The sequence below is a fragment of the Ochotona curzoniae genome, unplaced genomic scaffold (genome assembly GCF_017591425.1).
Source record: "Ochotona curzoniae isolate NIBS_2020 unplaced genomic scaffold, NIBS_Ocur_1.0 scaffold_461, whole genome shotgun sequence".
Classification (NCBI taxonomy): domain Eukaryota; kingdom Metazoa; phylum Chordata; class Mammalia; order Lagomorpha; family Ochotonidae; genus Ochotona; species Ochotona curzoniae.
In genome coordinates this window covers 3,133,761-3,147,009 of record NW_024467120.1, presented here as the reverse complement: position 1 = coordinate 3,147,009, position 13,249 = coordinate 3,133,761, and positions in this window count along the sequence as shown.

The window sequence follows — 13,249 nt, the reverse complement described above, 5'->3', positions numbered from 1 at the left end:
GGGAGCAGGGGCTCTGAACACCCACACACCACGAGTGGTGGATTCACTGCACAAGAGCCACGCCTGGAAAGTGCCTCACCCACAGTCCCGTGTGTGGGAGACGCACCAGGTGGGCTCTGAAAAACCCTGCAGTCCCTGACACGGAGAACGCAGGGAGAAAGCACATAAAACCTTCTACGCCCTGCGGATTCCCGTGAAGGGGGCACACCCAGAGAGCGCCTCCATCCCTCCACGCCCTGGGGTGTCACACCTGTAGAAGAGGTGCCCAGAGTGTGCCTGGAATCCACTGGGCCCCCAAGGTGGTGCTCTACAGCCCCGGGCCCTGAGAACGCACCAACGGTGCCTTGAAAATAACCACGCCCGGCAACACCACGCCTGCAGGCTCCAATCTCTACAGGAAAGCACCTGACAGCCCCTCAACACACGGGTCCATTTGCCTCACCAGAACACACCAACGCAATGGGAAAAACCACCAGAAAGAGTTGTGCTCCAGATGAAAGAGCCAGCACCCCACCAAACAAGGGCCAAAAGCCATTATCAATATCGACGATACGAGATGAAGACATGGAAGTGTTACCAGCAAAGGAATTGATGAAAATAATGCTAAAATTTCTCAGAGACGTGGACACAAAGCTGGAAGACTACCAGAACCGCATAATCACCGAAATACAACAAATCAAAACCAAACTGGACGCCCAAGATAATAAGATTGAAAGCCTCATCAACAGAATAAATGCGGCAGAGGAAAGGATCTCTGAAACAGAAGACACACAAAATGAAAGTGCCCAGCGAATCAAACAGCTGGAGACAAACCTCAGCAAAACTAATAAAATGATGCAAGAGATGAAGGATTACCTTAGAAAATTGAATATTCGGATCATCGGCCTCCCCGAGGGAGTAGAAAGAGAATCTGGGATGCAAGCAGTGCTCGATGAAATTATACAGGAAAACTTCCAAAACACTTGGAACACGAATCCACCCCGCATACAGGATGGACAGAGAACTCCCAACAGACATGATCCAAAGAGATCTTCACCCAGACACACGGTGCTCAAGTTCTACTCCAATGAAGACAAAGAAGGAATCCTGAGACAAGTACGAAGTAGAGAAAAGATCACATACAGGGGAAAACCCATCAGAATCACTGCTGACTTCTCCGAAGAGACCCTACAAGCAAGGAGAGAATGGACAAAGATCTTCCAAGTCCTGAAACAAAACAACTGTCAACCAAAAATAATCTACCCAGCAAAGATCTCATTTGTATATGAGAATGAAATCAGATACTTCAATAGCAAAGAAAAACTAGAAGAATATGTCTACACAAAACCAGCTCTGCAAAGTCTCCTTAGAAATGCGCTAGTCCCGGACAAAAAGGAGGCAAATCACAAACAAAGTTGGCAAATAAGAAGGTCTCCAAACTAAAGGCCGCACAAACAAGACAATTACATAGGCAACAACACACACACAACACAATCACATGGCAGGGCAAAATTGCAACCTCTCAATTTTAACTCTCAACACAAATGGTCTAAATTCACCAATCAAACGACAGAGATTAATAGAATGGATCATCAAACAAGACCCAACCATCTGTTGCCTACAAGAAACGCATCTAACCAGAAAGGATGCAAAGAAACTGAAAGTGAAGGGATGGAAAAAGATATTTCACGCCAATAGACGAGAAAAAAAAGCTGGGGTAGCTATCCTAATTTCAGACGAGATAGATTTCATTCTAACTAACATCAAAAGAGACAGGGAAGGCCATTTTATACTGGTGAAAGGAATGATCCATCAAGAAGCAATCACCATCATTAATGTTTATGCACCGAATCTTAATGCACCTACTTACGTAAAGCAATTACTTACAGACTTAAGGGAAGACATAGACACCCGCACAATTCTTGTAGGCGATCTCAACACACCTCTAACAACAATGGACCGGTCTACGAAACAAAAACTCAACAAAGAAACAACAGAGCTCACACAAACAATAGAACAACTGGACTTAGTAGACATATATAGAACTTTTTATCCTAAGGCCACAGACTATACATTCTTCTCAGCGGTGCATGGCACCTTCTCCAGAATCGACCACATGATAGGACATAAAGCGAATCTAAACAACTTCCAAAACATTAGTATCATACCATGTACCCTCTCAGACCACCATGGGATGAAACTGGTAATCAACAACTCAAAACTCCCCAGGAAGTATAGGCACTCTTGGAAATTGAACAATATGCTATTAAACGAACAATGGGTCAGAGAAGAAATTAAAGATGAGATCAAAAAATTCATGGAAACCAATGAAAACTCTGATACAACATTCCAAAACTTGTGGGACACCGCCAAAGCAGTGCTACGAGGTAGATTCATCGCAATCGGAGCGCATGTCAAGGCCCAAGAAAGACGCCAAATACAGGAACTAACCTCACACCTCCAGGATCTGGAAAAACAGCAGCAGAAGAGTCCCACGCACAATAGGAAACAAGAAATCATCAAAACAAGGGAGGAGATAAACCAAATAGAAATCAAAAAAACTATACATAAAATCAACAAATCAAAAAGTTGGTTTTTTGAGAAAATAAACAAAATAGACACTCCACTGGCCCGATTGACCAAAAAAAAAACAAGAGAAAGTGAGAATCAACAGCATTAAAGATGAAAAAGGCAACATAACAACAGACACTGCAATCATTAAGAAAATAATTAGAAATTACTACAAAGAACTGTACTCCCACAAATTTGAGGACCACCAAGAAATAGAAAAGTTCTTGGACTCCCACCATTTACCAAAACTCAGTCCGGAGGCAACTGCAGAATTAAATAAACCCATAACCGAGGTAGAGATTGAAACAGTCATCAAGGATCTCCCAACGAAAAAAAGCCCAGGCCCAGACGGCTTCACTACAGAATTCTACAAAACATTCCGAACAGAACTAACCCCAATCCTCTACAAGCTCTTCAAAACAATAGAGGAGGAAGCAACCCTCCCAAACTCATTCTATGAAGCCAACATCACCTTAATCCCAAAACCGGATAGAGAACCATCAGAGAAGGAAAACTACAGACCTATTTCTCTGATGAACATTGATGCTAAAATTCTCAACAAAATCCTAGCCAATAGAATTCAAAAAATCATCAGACAGATCATTCATCCGGATCAAGTAGGATTCATCCCTGGAATGCAGGGATGGTTCAACATTCGGAAATCCATAAATGTTATAAACCATATCCAAAAACTGCAAAACAAGAACCACATAATAGTTTCAATAGATGCAGAAAAAGCTTTCGACAAAATCCAACACCTCTTCATGCTAAAAACTCTAGCCAAAGTAGGCATAGATGGGAAAATCCACAACATAATTAAAGCAATTTATGAAAAACCCAACGCCAGTATCATACTGAATGGAGAAAAGCTAGAACCCTTCCCACTGAGATCTGGAACAAGACAAGGGTGCCCACTATCACCACTGCTATTCAACATAGTCCTAGAGGTACTTGCAGAGGCCATAAGACAAGAAAAAGAAATCAAAGGCATACGTATAGGAAACGAAGAAGTCAAGCTTTCACTATATGCAGATGACATAATCCTATACATAGAAAAACCAGGAGACTCAATACAGAAACTGCTAGAACTTATACGAGAGTTTGGCAGAGTGGCGGGGTACAAAATTAACGAACGAAAATCAACAGCCATAGTGTACGCAAATAACACCAAGATGGAAGAAGATCTAACCAACAGGATACCATTCAAAATAGCAGAGAGAAGTATGAAGTATTTGGGAATAAATCTAACCAAAAGTGTAGGAGACCTATTCGAAGAAAACTACAAACTATTTAAAAAGGAAATTGAACAAAACCTCAAAAGATGGAATAACATCCCGTGCTCCTGGATAGGCAAAATCAATATCATTAAAATGTCTATACTACCACAAGCAATATACATTTTCAACGCAATTCCAATCAAATTGCCCAAAACATTCTTCACGGAACTGGATACAATGATTCAACAGTTCATCTGGAAACACAAAAAACCACGAATAGCTAGAACCATCCTGAAAAATAAGAAATTAGCAGGGGGAATCACAATCCCGGACCTCTGGACATACTATAGAGCAGTGGTAATCAAAACAGCCTGGTACTGGCACAAAGACAGAAAGGAAGATCAATGGAATAGAATAGAAGCACCAAAAGGGAATCCACACAGATACAGCCAATTAATCTTTGACAAAAAGACTAATGACAGCTTAAGCAAGTGGGAAGGACTCTTTAGTAAATGTTGTTGGGACAACTGGCTGATAGCCTGTAGAAACAAAAAGATAGACCCACATCTATCACCATACACTAAGATCCAATCTACATGGATAAAAGACCTAAACCTACATCCAGAAACCTTCAAACTCTTGCAAGAAAATGTAGGAAATACCCTGCAAGACCTAGGAGTAGGTACCGACTTTCTAAGAAGGACACCAAAAGCAATAGCAGTTGAGAACAGAATAAACAAATGGGACCTCATCAAACTAAGAAGCTTCTGTACAGCAAGGGAAACAATCAACAAAGTAAAAAAGCAACCCACAGAGTGGGAGAAGATCTTTGCACACGATATAGGCGATAGGGGGCTAATTTCCAGGATATACAAAGAACTTCAAAACAACCAAAAAACCAAAACGAACAAGCCACTCAAGAAATGGGCACGGGAAATGGGCAAACATTTCACAAAGGAACAAGTCCAAATGGCAAACAAACATATGAAAAAATGTTCCAGCTCCCTAGCAATAAGGGAAACCCAAATTAAAACATCGATGAGGTACCACCTAACACCAGTAAGATTGGCCCACATAAACAAGAACACCAACGACGCTTGCTGGCGAGGATGCGGGGAAAAGGGAACCCTACTCCACTGCTGGTGGAGCTGCAAATTGGTACAGCCTTTATGGAAATCAGTCTGGAGAACACTCAAACAACTCAAAATCAGCATACCATATGACCCAGCAATAGCACTCCTAGGAATATATCCAAAACACCTGTTTTACGACAAACCAACATGCATCCCTATGTTCATTGCAGCACAATCAGTAATTGCGAAAACATGGAAGCAACCGAAATGCCCATCAGCAGAAGATTGGATAAGAAAGCTTTGGTTCATCTACTCCATGGAATACTACTCAGCTATTAAAAAAAACAAAATGCAGTTCTTTGTGGCTAAATGGGCACAACTGGAAACTATAATGCTAAGGGAAATGAGCGAATCCCAAAAGATTAGATACCACATGTTTGCCTTGATTTAACCTGTAATTTTTTGTTTGGTGGTTTGTTATTTTTTGAACCTGTCATTGATACTGTCTCAACCCAGATGTTTCGAAGAATGGAACTTGCATTATTTTTAACATATTGTTTACCCAATACTATGTCAATTAATTCCATAATGTTGTATAATGATACTGAGGCCTTGTTGGGGCTTTTAACTGACTGGATCTTTACTCTGTTAGACCTATCTTCAGACCATAGAAGGTCTCCCCAAGAGGCCACTGAACTTATCTGGACAATAAGACGCTGAACTTTATGCTAGGCAGGTGTTTGCAAGCAATGAATCTCAACTGAACTTGAACTATGGTTATGCAACAAGGTGGAGGAATCCACCATGGGGGGAGGGGTATGGGAGGGGTGGGGGGGATCCCCAGCGCCTATAAAACTGTACTACATAATATAATGTAAGCAACAATAAAAAAAAAAAAAAACATTGGAATATGTGATCTAACTATTTTTAAGAAAGGCTTTAATTTCCAAATTCCTCTAGAGGAGTCCAGCAATCGTATAACTGTATCTTTGCTATCTGCTTAGAGGACCAAGAATTCTGACTAAATTAAGCATAAAGATATATTGAATGTATGGATGTTTTTGTGCCCTTGTCTGTAACCCTTCTGGTATGTTGTGAAGTCTGTTAACTGAACTTCACAGAAAGTGGATCCCAACAGAACCAGCTGAAAATCAAAATAGAGTCATTCGTGTCCAAGTTTTACTTCACTGATGGGAAACTAAGCTCTTTGATTGGAATTCCCTGGAAGTCAGGATGATAGAGGTAACCACCAGGGCCATCTGCAGTATAAGGTTGCTCGCTTATCCTTAGCACCTGTACAGTAAAGGTAACTTGAACTGATCTTTTAGCTTGTGAGTCATTTTCCATTGTTCCAAAGTTCCTTTTAGGGAAAGTAACTTTGCAATGATCAATCCACTTTTTTTTTTTCTGTTTTCTTCAGCCTTTTTTTTTTTTTGTCTTTAAAATTAACTTCTGGGCCTGGTGCAGTCGCCTGGCGGCTAACGTCCTCACCTTGAACATGCCAGGATTCCATATGGGTACTGGTTTTAATCCTGGAAGACCTGCTTCCCATCCAGCTCTCTGCTTTTGGCCTGGGAGAGCAGTCAAGGACAGCCCAAAGCCTTGGAATCGTGCACCCGTATGGGAGACCTGGAGGTTCCTGGTTCCTAGCGTCGGATCAGCACAGCTCCGGTCGTTGCAGTCACTTGGGGAATGAATCAACGGATGGACCATCTCCCTCTCTGTCTCCACTCCTCTCTGTATATCTGCCTTTTCAATAAAAAAAAAAAAAATCAGCTTCCTTTTCTCAGTTCATTAGAGTACATTATTCTGATCTCTAGAAACAAAAAGAAAGCCAACAGAAGTTTATAAAATAAGTCGTGGTTTTGTCATTTGTCAAGCTAGAGGTCCTTGCCCAGTGTCTGAATTGTAGGTTAACCGGTGACCTCCAAACTTCTCCAATCTTAAGACTTCCCTGATTTTGGTCAATTTATAGAATTTCAGGACTTCCCTAAAATCCTTAAATGAAACACCCCAGGGGCAGATTCTGGGAATAGATTGTGAGCTCACGGTGATTCATACAAACTAGGAAGTTTGGGGAACACGGCTAGAAAGAATCCAGAGCCCTGGGGTTGAGGGATGGCGTGGGAGGCACACAGGTGAATAGAGGTCCGAAAGGCTTAGCTGGAAAACGAGGGCAATGGGAACAGGAACTAGACTGAAGGCACGAGTGTGGTCCAAAGATGTCAGTGTCCCCAAGTGCCCAGTTGGTCTCAGAAGAAAGTGCTTCTGGGACATAAGACTGGGACAGCTCTTGGTCAACTCTTTGGTTACAGAACCTTATGCACCTATTCCTAAACTTCACATGACCCCAGAATTCCAAATCTCCATCTACTTTTCTTTCCCAATACAATCTAGCTTCTTGGGAGTATCAAAAGGAAAGTGTTACTGAATCAACTACTGCATATTAAATTATGCATGACTGACAGCTCTGCTGGCCTCCCAGAGGCATTTGCATATATTAAAAAGAGGAACTGCAATTTGTTTTGCTTCTTGCATTTTTCCTTTGCAGCTGAAATTACTTTTCTGAATGTTTTCAGACATCAGCATTATAACCCATAGCTGCAGTTCAGAAAATAAACACAGACATCTCACTTGCCATTTAAGTGCGCTAAGGAAAATGAAAATTCCACTTCTCTCTCAAAACTGTACTTGCAACTAGTCATACCTTACATTCAATATCTTCCTGTATTTTCAAAGTCACTTTCATTTCTGTTTGATTTTCTGAAATCAGGTGCTATGACTTTAAGAAAAAAATACTTTCCTCATCTATCTGAAGCTATTTGCTCAGAGATTGTTGAGACAAATTAGAAAAGCAAGACGGATAATGAAACTAAGCATTGGATGTGGAGTTCATCCAAATTTCAGAGCAGTGGGCTTTACCAAAAGTCATGACACAGAGCATAAACACAGTAGTGATGGAGTGTCTCAAACTTTAGACTTGACATTTCTGGGGAGTTTGCCTCACATCAGGTGGGAAAGGAGACAGGCCAAGCCGTGACTTTGCCCGAAAACCATGCAGGCCAAAGGAGAGATGAGCAAATAAGCTGACTTTTGGGCAGGGTCCTTGGCTCTGGAAGGAATGTTTCCATCTTCTTTGGCAGTAGAGTACACTGCCAAAGCTCAGGGCAGGCAGGGTTCAAGAGGATGTTGATGGCAGCTACTCCACCTTGGTGCTGCCTGGCTCAAACCCCAGGCCTGCTACCCATTAGCTATGGGTGGCACTTGGGACAAATTACTCAACCTCTGCCTGCCCAAGATAAAAAAACCAACCACCGCCCCTCCTTTCCAACGTTGTCACTAGGATAATTCATGCCCAAGTTTCTCGAGCAGGTACTTGGAACTGCGCCTCCCACTTCATCGGTGTTGGGTAAGGGTTTACTTCTCTTTAGGATAATGATGGCCAGTTCCTGTCTGCCTTGAACACACTGAGGGATGTCTGACAGGCATCGCGACAGACGCTGTCAGCAGGGACAAATGCAGTCCGCCAACGCGTTCTGCCTGAACTAATTGTCAACATTTCTTAAATTGAAAATATCACATCAAAATCCACATTTCCAGCTGTTCTCAAAAAACAGAAAAACAGGGGCACACTAGGACACGTGCATGGCATGGCTTCCACCTGCTGGAGCTAAGTGGGACCAGCTGTGCCATGCTACGTGCACTCCCTGATCCAGTGGACTCTGCACATGGCCTGCTTCCTTCTAGGTGCCTGTATTGGCAACACAGACTTTAAGTCAGGTGTCAACATCACATGGTTTCGTAGGCAAAGTTTCAGGATGCCATGGCAGTGTTCAGAAGTCACAACAGGAAACAGATGGCCCGCAAAACCTAAAGTATTCATACTGTACGGCTGCTTTGAAAATAAAGTGGCTATCAACCCATGTTTCTAAGGCATTGTCTTTCATGAGGGGGTTTGCTTAAAGATGACTTAATTTTGTCTTTTGTATGTATGTATTTTAAAAAATATATAGTTGACTTAAAATTTCAAAATTGTTCAGAGGGAGAGTTGAGTGCTTGAATCACAGACAAGTCAGAGCGCCCTTACCCTGAATCACAGGGAAACCGGAGCCCTTAGGAGCTGGTAACCGAGCTGCCTCCAAGGCCTCACAGCGCCTTATAATCCCTAGCGGTTGTATGGCTGAATTGCAGGCAAAAATTTTATCAGACAAAAAAAAAAGTGCAATTTTCACAACACCATCTTTAAGAATGAACATTAATAAAATGTTGTTGACTATAGAATTATTTTTCTCAGACAACCAACTTAAATAGCTACTTCCTCTTGCTCCACATTAAATAGTTTGAATTTGCTTCTTCACTATGAAAATACAACTTAGAAGATGTGTAACAATCAGTTTGTATAGATTAAAATCATTAGGAAAATACATGGTCATTATAAGAGAAATGGATAACCATTTTTCGTCCCTCTAGAAAGTTTGTTTTCATACATAAAATATCATGATTTTACTCAGTTTGATATGAGAAAACTGTTTTACACATTAGTTATATTTAGATCTGTGTTATGCTTTAATTCTTTTATAAACTCCTAAAGTCCTCAGCAGCCCTCAAGTGTGCTCTTGTGTTTGCTGATCTTCCCTTTATACATGGAATACCCATGTTGTCCTTGTACAATAAGGTAACTCTCATTGTTACTTAGGAAATCTACCAAACCAAACCTCCAGGGTCCAGTGATGGTATCTATTGACAATTCCTTTTTCGTTGAGTCCTGGGGCAATTGATGCCTTCATGATGACATGGCTTAGTTCTTGTAATTTTTTCTCCAGCAAGTGGTTTTTCAAAAAGCATTAATTTATTTTTATCTGAAAGGAGAGTCACGGAGTGAGGAAGAGTCAGAGAGATTCTTCACCTGCTAGCTCTCTCCCCAAACGGCTATAACAATCAGAGCTGGGTCAGTTTGAAGCCAGGAATTAAGCTTCTTCCAAGTCTCCCATGTAGGTTGCAGGGGTCCAAGGGCTTGGGTCATCTTCCAGTGCTTTCCAAAACATACAGCAGGTAGCTGGATAGGAAGTGGAGCAGCCAGGACCGAATCCGGGCCTACTTAGAACAGTAACATCAGAAGCAGGGGCTTAACTGACTTTACCACAGTATGGTCCCCAATCTAGCCAATAATTTGACATGAAACTCTACATTTTTTCCCAACAGAGACTCAAGTAAATAGCAATATTAATACTAGCAAATTAATACAAACATACTTCTAGTTATTTTTCATCCCTGACATCTTTTATATCATAAACATAATGTCCAATCTGCAATGAAGGATTTTCAGATTTCAGGTCCATCTAACATTTGGTTGACTCAACATCAAGGATCCTGGCAAAATCCTCCCTACCAGCTATCTCCCCTTAAGATAACAGAGTCCTCTGCTTTGGGTAGCTAGACTGTCATAAGCAAGAATCTCTGTAAGGAGGAAGGCGCTCCCCTTCTCCAAATGTCCGCAGGGAGATGGAATTTTAGAATCCTAAGCATGTCCGTTGCCAGGTGATGCAGAAGTGTGTTGCTTGCTTGGTTTGTGAGCTCACTACGTGGTAGATGCTGGAATGCGCCTCCCAGGTCCCTCTGCAAGGAAGGAATTGTTACTCCAGCGGCTAGGATTGCCTTCAACACTTGACTTTGCCGATTAGCTTTGCTAAACTATAAGTTGTGTCTCAAGTATTTATCTATACATTTATTTGTTTATTTATGACAAAAGGATATATTTCATGAAATCATTGGCAATTTTCTACTGTCATCCCCTAGCAGGGAGTGCCTCATAGGAGAGCTGCTTTGGCCAAGAAGTGCTTGATAAAACATAACTACTATTATTGTTATTGCTTGTCTGTTCCTGAGATCCAGAATTCACTCTGCAATTTCACTAAGATCTATTCTTCCCGGAGAGGGCTAAGCTCCAAAAGCCTTCCAAGTTCTATTCCATCTTAGCATCTCCTCTGTTTTTCATAGTTCCTCTGGGTGATCAAACAACCTGAGCTTTAGTTCTTAACCACTCTTAGTACTTAGCTATCATCCATGTATCTACACAAGTGGTTTGTGAAGCAGGTTCTCCTCTACAAAATATTCATGTTGTCTATCCCTGAAACCTCATTTTATAGGCCGGCTCTTCAGTGTCTTTCTTGTAGCCTTGCTTTGCAGGATGCAATAAAAATTTCAACTCTTCGATGTCCAGCACTATGCATGAACTAAACTTATTTGTGCATGATTCAACCACTTTTACTAGAAACACTTGTTCACCAATTACGTTGGTTAAACTATAAACCACATCTCAAGTATTGTCTTTCTTTATATTTTTATGTATTTATTCTTGAAAAAAAGGAAATAATTCAGAAAATCGTGGGCAATTTTAAAGGAAGTCAGCCCCTAGATGCTCTTCTTAGTCCCACATCTGCTCTGTGCCTTAAGATTCTTACCAGGATCTTCAGCTTTCCACCTTGCTGCATGTTTCAATCATTTGGAGAATCAGTCATGACTAGTTACATTCCCAGGATCTGATTTGATGGGAAACTGTCTGGACACTGAAACTTTTAAAGTTGCGTTAAGCATTTTAATGCCAAGGAAGGCTGAGAATCAGTGATCTACATTGCATTGTTAGTAAACATGATTGCTTAGTTGATTTTAGGCTCAATAGTTAATGTAAACTTAAAGACAGGTGGGTCTCCAAATACTTGTTAAGTACTTCATAAGTGTTAACAGCTGCAGGACCTCTTAAACACCAGGTTGTGCACAGGTAACAGGCCTTTCCAGTCGTGCCATCCTCTGATAGATTTTAGAGTATTGTGTAATCATTCAACTTAGCAATGGGTGCAGGAATGTTTTATTAGACTGTAACAGGAGTTCCAGGATGAAAAAAAAAAAAAAGGAGTTCAAAATCACAGAAATAAATTAAACAGTTCTGTTACTATGGCGTTTCTCAGAAACTTTGGTGTGTTAATAATCTTCAGGAGCATTTCCTAAGCTCATTTGATCTCAGAACCTCGTCACTAACTTTACTATCCCTTGCCTCTTGACATCTTCTCGAACATTTTACTAGATATCTTAAGAAACACTAACTCAAAGGTCTTGTGTCTGGCAAAAGTCAGAGGATGAAGTGTAGAACCCAGAACTAGTATCCTCCAGGACCTGACACCACACTGGGCGCCAGGGTGCTGATTGGTGGGAGGCTGGCCTTGGAAGCTGATGGGTCTCGTTTGCTGCCAATGAGCAAGCGGGGAAAATCACTGGGCTCTTCTGCTCTGCTTGAAACCGCATGGGCAATGTCTTTGCATCCGTCAAAGAAGAGTATTCATGAAGGCAAACTGAGGGTGTGTGCCAGGTGCAGAGAGGAAGGCAGAGTGAGGTAAAGAAGTAAATCCTGACCATCTCAAGGGCTATTCAATTGATCTCTGTACATTCTGGCAGCATGAGTGTGGACCAGGTTTCTGATCTATAAAATGGGGCCAGATTGTATGTAAGTGTTCTCATTTACGCATGAGCAAAAAGACTGTGTGAACTCTAAAACCCTTGGCTAATACTGGAAATTACTTTTATTATAGTGATTATTACTATCAATGCAATCAGTTCACTGAGCTTATGTGAATAGCCACCAAGAAAAATGTAATTTGAGAATCTATACAAAGCATTTTTGCTAGATTTTCATAAATGTTGCTAAAGAGGGAGAGAGACAGAGATTGACTCGGCAATGTGGAGCTCCTAAAGTTTTAAAAGAAGAAAAATGTTCTCTTTTAAATGTTTTCCTTGGGTAAATGTTATAGTGTAGTTGGTTAAGCCACTGTTTTGGATGCCAGTATCATATACCTGTTCCTGAGTTTGAGTCCTGCTTCTGATCTAGCTTTCTGCTAATGCACTGTGGAGGCAGGAGGCGATGGCACAAATGCCTGGGCCCATCCCGCCCATCTGGGAGACCTTAATGAAATTTCTGGATCTTGACTTTGGCTCGACTCAGCCCAATGCCTGCTAAAGGCATTTGGGAAATGAACCAGTTGATGGAAGAGCATGCTTTCTCTCTCTCTCTCTCTCTTTCTCTTATTCTGCCTTTCAAATAAATACAAACTTTAAGAAAGAAATCTAACTGTTCTCTTCGAAAACCTTGTTAAGTGAGCTGAGAATTCCCATTACTCCACTGTTTAATAGTCCATGGTCTCCTGCCAACCTTCCAACTGCATCTTAGTGACAGATGGTCCCATGGGGTAGGGCACCTTGCTGACTAGTGGAGTAGAAAGCACGTTCTTCTCTCTGCAGGTCCACGCTTGGTTATGGAGGCTCAACTGACGCAGCACGTGATGCGTCGACAGAACGTGATCACAACAGATTTCCCTTCAGGTTGTTCTCGGCACCCCAGTGTTTTTATTGCAGATAAGA